The 8,169-nt window shown below is 46.5% G+C and overlaps 1 pseudogene; it reads left to right on the top strand.

The window, feature by feature from the left end:
- The first annotated feature begins 901 nt into the window (after positions 1-901).
- Positions 902-7,916, top strand: LOC106611610 (endonuclease domain-containing 1 protein-like; annotated as a pseudogene).
- The last annotated feature ends 253 nt before the right edge of the window (positions 7,917-8,169 follow it).

Raw genomic sequence — 8,169 nt, 5'->3', positions numbered from 1 at the left:
TCAGTAAAATCACTATAACTAATTGATAGGTCTACCATTACTTGTTACTTCTGTGAACTTTTATTATCCTCCCTCCTCATGAGGGTGAGACATTATAAAATATCTCCAAGATGTGTGGGTTTTTGGTAATGGAATTTCTAGGCTCAAGTCAATGTTTCTTAAACTTTCAGAAGGCAAATAGTTTCTCCAAAAGTAAATATAAGTGTTGATATTAGTTGGCAGAGGTCTTTACTTCAACATTATTGTGTTTTAATATATTTCTAATACCTTTTAAGACTTTCTGGTAGATGTTGTCTAAGACCCCGTTTCCATCTGTTTGACCAGATATCAAAGCCTTTGCTTATTTCAAATTTTTCGAATAAAAAATGGTTGAAATATGTGCCGTAATTTCTCAAAAATATAGACTCTTACCTTTCATTTGACACCCAATTTGATAAGCTCCTATGAACTTTACATGTTGGTGCTCATGGGTCCTTTTACATGGAAATGCCCTTCATAGTCAAGGGTAGTGACCATGTGTGTCCCAGAAGGACTGTATATTTCCCAGAAGACACTATGGTCAGGAGGGGGAAGTTCAGTTGCATCTCAAGGAAACAGAAGGGGATGAGAGGTGTCAGATGAACGTGTCACCCGGAGAATTTCTGCTCACTGGGAATAAAAGACTGATCTTGTGCACCAGTCCTGTGTCACATCATAAAAAGACCACTCTCCATTGATTGCACAGGTGCCTCAACACACAGTGAACAAAAGAGTAGGGCTCTCTGTAGAGAGCTGGACTGACTTGGGTAGGAGTGGACTGAGCTGAAGAACGACTGACTGAGTGACAAGGGTCTGTGACCAGTTTCAGCTGACAGATACACAGGCTTTTCTCTATAACACACACAGCCCAGTGCTCAACAGGATGATGCCTGTCTCATGTAGGGGGGCTCTGCTCTTGCTTCTAGCCAGTCTTGGAGGTCTGCTCTGGGGGGAGGTGGGTGACTTCACCCCCTGCCTCTGGTTCTACTACATGAAGACTCCCCCAAAAGCCGTAGGGGGAGAGGGGTACCAGCCCATCTGCCAGCGCTACAGGAACCAGTACCATTTTGCCAGCCTGTACCAATGCCAGAGCAGTGCTCCTCTCTACTCTTCCTACATACTTAGCCCTGGCAGAGGCAAACGGCCCAGAAACAAGTGGATGTATGAACCACAGGTGAGTATACAGTATGTTTGTGTGTGTAACTGGGTATTACATTCAATGTCAATTCCATTTTATTCTACTCAATTCAAGAAAAATACTTGATTTATGGTGTGTTTGTGTGAAGCCAGCAGTTCTTATAAAAGTGCTTAAGCAGTGTGACTTCTCTCACCCAAAGCAATTCAAACAAAGTAATGTCATTATTATGTAATCTGGGAAATATTCTGTTTCTGTACGAAAAAAAAATGTATGAAATGAAAATGAAATGAAATGAATGCATTCACTACTGTAAGTCGCTCTGGATAAGAGCGTCTGCTAAATGACTAAAATGTAATGTAAATGTTTCCCCTTTTAAAGTGGAAATGACAGCGTTTTAGCAACATGACATTTTATTAAAATCTGTTCATATACACTCCCAGAATAGAATGTTTGGGAATTAGCCTCTACACGATCGGTGTGTCCCCCGTGGCACGGTTGAGCTAACGTAGGCTAATGTGATTAGCATGAGGTTGTAAGTAACAAGAACATATTCCAGGACATAGACATTGTCACGTCCTGGCCAGTATAAGGTCAATTGGTATTGTAGTTTGGTCAGGACGTGGCAGAGGGTATTTGTTTTATGTGGTTCGGGGTGGTGTTTTGGAAAATAGGGTGTTTGATTTAGTATTTCCGGGTTTTTGGTTTATGGTCTGTGTTTATGTATTTCTATGTGTTATCTAGTTTGTTGTATGTCTATGTTTGGTTAATTGGGGTGGACTTCCAATTGAAGGCAGCTGTGTGGTGTTGCCTTTGATTGGAAGTCCTATATTAGTTGGGTGTGTTTGTTTGTCTAATTGTGGGAGATTGTCTTTGGATTGCTGTGTTGCCTTCAAGGCTGTCATTTTGTCGTTCATCGTTTTGCTTATTTTTTGTATACGTGTTTGTTTGGTTTTTTCCTTCTTTTCCGTTAAATAAAGAAGATGAGTATACACATACCTGCTGCGTTTTGGTCCGCCATCTCTAACGACAAGCGTGACAGAATCTCCCACCAACTAAGGACCAAGCAGCAGAGGAAGGAGCAGAGGGACTTCGAGTTGGACTGGCGGGAGAAATGGACTTGGGAGGAGATCTTGGAGGGAAAAGGCTCCTACACTTGGGAGGAGATCCAAGCCGGTAAAGATCGCCTTCCATGGGGACAGGTGGTAAGCGAGAGAGAGGAAAGGAGTAAGGCTGGCATGGACCGGGAACGTTTCCGAGGGACAAGACTGGCGTTGAAGCACGAGAGGCACCCCCAATAATTTTTTTGGGGGGGGCACACGGGTAGTTTGGCTAGGCATAGGAAGAGCCGGAAGCCAGCTACCCGTGGTTATATGGAGGAGCGTATGAGGTGGAGAGCGCCATGTTTCGCTGAGGAGCGCACTATCTCACCCATACGCACGCACAGTACGGTGCGCGTTATTCCAGCCCCTCGCAGGTGCCGTGCTAGAGCGGGCATCCAGCCTGGTAGGAGGATGCCTGCGCAGCGCATCTGGTCGCCGGTACGCCTCCGAGGACCAGGCTACCCAACTCCCGCTCTACGCACGGCTACCATCAGGCCCCTGCACAGCCCAGTCTGCCCTGTACCAGCACCCCGCTCGTACAGGGCTACTAGTTCCATCCAGCCAAGACGGGTTGTGCAGGAGGTAAGATCAAGACCGACTGTGCGCCTCCATAGCCCTGGGTTTCCAGCTCATGTCTCTCGTGCGGACCCGGAAGTGCGTCAACCCAGTCCGACTCGTCCTGTTCCCGCTCCCCGCACTAGCCTTCAAGTGCGTAAACCCAGCCTCGCCAGTCAACAGTCGTCGGAACTGCCGGAGTGGCCAGACTGCCCGGAACTGCCGGAGTGGCCAGACTGCCCGGAACTGCCGGAGTGGCCAGACTGCCCGGAACTGCCGGAGTGGCCAGACTGCCCGGAACTGCCGGAGTGGCCAGACTGCCCCGAGCTGCCGGAGTGGCCAGACTGCCCCGAGCTGCCGGAGTGGCCAGACTGCCCCGAGCTGCCGGAGTGGCCAGACTGCCCCGAGCTGCCGGAGTGGCCAGACTGCCCCGAGCTGCCGGAGTGGCCAGACTGCCCCGAGCTGCCGGAGTGGCCAGACTGGCCCGAGCTGCCGGACTGGCCAGACTGGCCCGAGCTGCCGGACTGGCCAGACTGGCCCGAGCTGCCGGACTGGCCAGACTGGCCCGAGCTGCCGGACTGGCCAGACTGGCCCGAGCCGTCGGACTGCCCGGACTGTCCCGAGCCGCCAGACTGCCCGGACTGTCCCGAGCCGCCAGACTGCCCGGACTGTCCCGAGCCGCCAGACTGCCCGGACTGTCCCGAGCCGCCAGACTGCCCGGACTGTCCCGAGCCGCCAGACTGCCCGGACTGTCCCGAGCCGCCAGACTGCCCAGACTGTCCCGAGCCGCCAGACTGCCCAGACTGTCCCGAGCCGCCGGACTGCCCCGAGCCGCCAGACTGGCCGGACTGCCCCGACTGCCTGGAACGGCCAGAACCTGAGCCGCCACCAGCATAGGTGGGTTGGGGAGGGAGGGTGTAGCACAGTGCCGTCGTTGATGGCAGCCACCCTCCCTTCCCTCCCTTATTGTTTAGGGTTAGTGTTTATGGGTTTTGTTGGGGATTTTGTTTGTTGGTGTTAGGTGCATTCCGGGGTCTGCACCTTGAGGGGGGGTACTGTCACGTCCTGACCAGCAGATGGAGCTGGTGTAGTAGTTTGGGGGTCAGGACGTGGCAGTCTTGTGTGTGTCTTGTGACTCCTGATCAGGAACAGCTGGGAATCATTGTTCCTGATTGGGAGTCATATATGTAGGAGTTGTTTGTCACTGGGGGTTGTGGGGAATTGTTTGTGTGCACTGCGTTGGTTTGAGACTGCCACACTGTTACCATTGTAAGTACTGTTTATTGTTTTGGTTTATTGTTTTTTGGTGGATACTTTGCTTGTTTTTTTTGTAAATTAAAGAAACATGAGTGTCCACACTTCCGCTGCGCCTTGGTCGTCCTTTCATATCCACGATGGAAGCCGTGACAGACATATGTGATATTGGCAGAAAGCTTACATTCTTGTTAATCTAACTGCACTGTCCAATTTACAGTAGCTATTACAGTGAAATAATACCATGTTATTGTTTGAGGAGAGTGCACAGTTATGAACTTGAAAATGTATTAATAAACCAATTAGGCACATTTGGGCAGTCTTGAGACAAAATTTTGAACAGAAATGCAATGGTTCATTGGCTAAGTCTAAAACTTTGCACATACACTGACGCCATCTAGTGGCCAAAATCTAAATTGCGCCTGGGCTGGAATAATACATTATGGCCTTTCTCTTGCATTTCAAAGATGGTACAAAAAAACACGTTTTTTTTCTTTGTATTATCTTTTACCAGATCTAATGTGTTATGTTCTCCTACATTAATTTAACATTTCCACAAACTTCAAAGTGTTTCCTTTCAAATGGTATCAAGAATATGCATATCCTTGCTTCAGATCCTGAGCTACAGGCAGATAGATTTGGGTATGTCATTTTAGGCAAAACTGAAAGATTGAAACTTAAAACATGATTTTCAATTGTTTTGCACTGCATGGTTGAATGCAGCATTGCAGTATGGTGCACTCAAAATGTATTGTAGTTAAGTAGCCAGCCTAGGCTACTGCTCAAATGTTGCTGTAATAGGCCGACATGTTTCTCCTTTGCATGGTGCTTTGTTGCAGGTTTTGTTTTTTGGTTATTTATTGTCAAACTTTAAAAACCGAAGCCAGACTGCAATATTTTTAGTATGCTAGTTAGGACTGTACACTTTCCCTCTGCTGCTCGCTGTAAACCAGACACACGAAAGCAGCGCAATTGAAGTTGAATTCACTGATGCGAGCGCAGTAGATGACTCAACAGGTTGACAAATTTATACTCGCTTGTGTGTCCTATTTGGCCCGCGTGCCTTGTATTTGACTCGTGTGCTAACCTATTAGCCATGTTACAACTGACTTGTGATCATTGCTATTGCTAGTTTGATTGTATTGACATTCCCAGCCTTAGTTAAAGTCGGACATTTTTGTTAAAAATACAGTCATTGAAACTGAAACAGTGCATCCCTAAGGCCAGCTGTGATTTCAGTGGCGATTTTAGCATGTAAATCTTGGTGTGGCAAACAAAATGTGGGACGCATGCCAACAAAGCCACAACAGAACACTAAACAATACATTAATTGCACTATAACGGTGACAAACGGCGCCTACAAACTGTTAGGGCCTACATAAAGCTGTCCCAACAGCAGAGTCCCAACAGCAGTCCCAACACCTTACCTCTGCTACAACTGGCAGCGGAGCCTTGCTTGGCAGTGAAACAGTTCATTCAGCCTCATTTACTGCCTTTAAAAAAAACAAAGCTGATATGGCTGACTTGCTTAAACAAATGTAGTTTCTACTGACAATTGAGATGTACAAACTATGGCATAAGGGGACGACAAGCGGATAAGAGGCAATCCGTAATTTCGATTAAGACATTAATGAGTGAGCTAGGATGGACGCAGTCAATATAACTCTTTGTTCAGCACTTTTGAAATGCACAGCGACATAATTCAGAACATGGCCGTTCATACAGTGTTCTCCCTGTACACCAAGTCAGAACCGTAGGATAAATAAAGGGGCATATAAGCAAACAATGAAAGTTCTTACAATATTCAATGATTGCATTTCTCAAAAACAGCTTATAGGCTACATGTGCACCACCAAGTCAGAACAGTAGTGAAATTCAGAGGTGAAAATAGACCAAATTATTAGGGTGAGGCACATGGGCTACTAACAGCTTACTTACTACACAACATACACTTAGTATTACTTTATTAGCTACAGTATACATGTCTCCCTGGCATATTACATCATTTATAGAGCAGCATACAAGATATTTTTGGACTCCTCTTGTTGTGCAGTGCTCCCTTGAACAGGAAGGTGGCGCTGCGGTCCTTCGTGGGCAAATGTTGTCATCAAAGTCTGGCATTCTTCGGATTTATGGTGCTTTCAAGACAACAGGGAACTCGGGGGTGGGGTGGGGGGGGTTGAATCATGATGACGTCAGTGATCTTCAGGTCGTACTCTAGAAAGAGGCCTGAGTTCCGGATTTACAATTCTGAGTTCAAAACATATTTTCCCACTCGTAGCTTGTTTTTCGTGCACTTCTAATGTAACTCTATGGCAGCACCCAAGGGGATAGAATTTTCTAGCTCTACCCTTAGACTTGGCGGTGACGTAGTGTCCCCGTGAGTGACAGAACACTGAGACAATCACAGCTCAACACTCCGTATTTTCTGCTGGCTTGCCCCACCACTACAGAAAGCACTGAGCTAGGCTGAAACACCTGCATTTTGGAGATGCCTTACTCAAGAAAACAATGTTTGTATGCGGCTTTAATAACTCAATGATATATTATTATTTTAACATTGTTTGCAAACTGATATGTGACATGTATTAATGCCAAGATAACATGTGAAACAGGCAAAAATGTGGGGGCTCAAAACAGGTGCCCCAACTGCCCTGAATGACAGATTGCCACTGTGTGATTTACAACCTGATAGCAATAAGTACCAAGAAATGTATTGGTGAATTATATTAGTCATGCATCCATCTATTCTGCTAACAATGCCTCACTTTACATAATGGAATTTTGAATCAAACAGAACCCATTTTTAAAGCCTCTTATAAAGTTTTTTAAGGATAAACTGTGAATTTTGTTTTTGACTAATATTTTGATTTCCTGTTTGTTTCATATCTGCAAAGTAGTTAAAATGCTGCCAGTTCCACTTTAAACTCAAACCACTACCTAGTGATTTCCAGGAATAAAAAGACTGGATCATAATTGAAGCTGAGGCCTGTGTTTGTTCTTATTTCTCTAAATTATATTCTTATACCCAACAGCTCAGAGTAATCACCAGTGATAGAATGTTATTACACTGTTAAAAAAAGTACAAATGTAGGTTGAACCATCTTTATCTGTGCTGGTTTTAATCTCAGTTTTCCCTCTCTGTGTGTTCTAAGTTGGCGTTCTCCAGTACCAGTCCAGAGATGCATTGTTTCCCGCGCCATGGCCCTGTGGATCAGAACGTGGTGGAGAGCCAGGTGGTGCTCCAGGACTACACCAACTCCTCCTATACTAAGGGTCACCTCAACCCCAGCCTGCACCACTAAGGCCCAGAGGACCACCGTGCCACCTTCACCCTCAGCAACGTGGTCCCTCAGCGGGCAGCCTCAAACTCTAGGCCCCTGGGCTCAGCTGGAGGTTGAGATGAGGGCCCGGATGGGTGATTACTGCATGGGGCCGGCGTTTGTGGTGACACTGCCATACCTCTCTGAATGCTGGATGGCGAACCGAGGGGCGGTGCCAGAGTACATGTGGTCTGCCTACTGCTGCCCCTTCGAAAACTCTAGTCTCCCCGCCTGAGACTCTACTTTCCATCATATTCCGCTGTGGGTCGGAACGACCCTCAGAGTGGAGGGGAGATTGGACCGGTGGACCCCCAGGCGAAGGCCTCTGTTCGAGGGTACGATGTGAGGCGGTTGCCCCTGGACACCGTGGAGACTATTCTACAGCATCCACATCAGCCAGTTTCACACCCAATGTCGATGAGCAGGTATGTTAGTAAGATAGTTATGGACTGTCCATATTCAGTGAAAAATAAAATGCTATGGTTTTCACACCAGTTCGAGTACACACACACACCCACTGAACACTAATCTGCTTAAATGGTTGCTAGAGAATATCATGTTTCGTGAAAATGAGGATATGCGTTGAATAATTACGCAAGCAAAGATTAAAGCAGATTTTTTTTTTTAGGTATGATAACCGCATGAATGAAAAAACAACAGAGCTCTCAGCTGTGAACGGAATCTTCTCCAAATACAAATGAAACCTTTGTTCACATGCAGCTTGTGTCAAGGTCACTGATGAATGCAAATCACAGACGAGGTTACCTTGAGTTGATCTTTG

The sequence above is a fragment of the Salmo salar genome, chromosome ssa09 (assembly GCF_905237065.1).
Source record: "Salmo salar chromosome ssa09, Ssal_v3.1, whole genome shotgun sequence".
Taxonomy (NCBI): Eukaryota; Metazoa; Chordata; class Actinopteri; order Salmoniformes; family Salmonidae; genus Salmo; species Salmo salar.
This window is presented reverse-complemented; position numbering and strand designations above follow the sequence as displayed.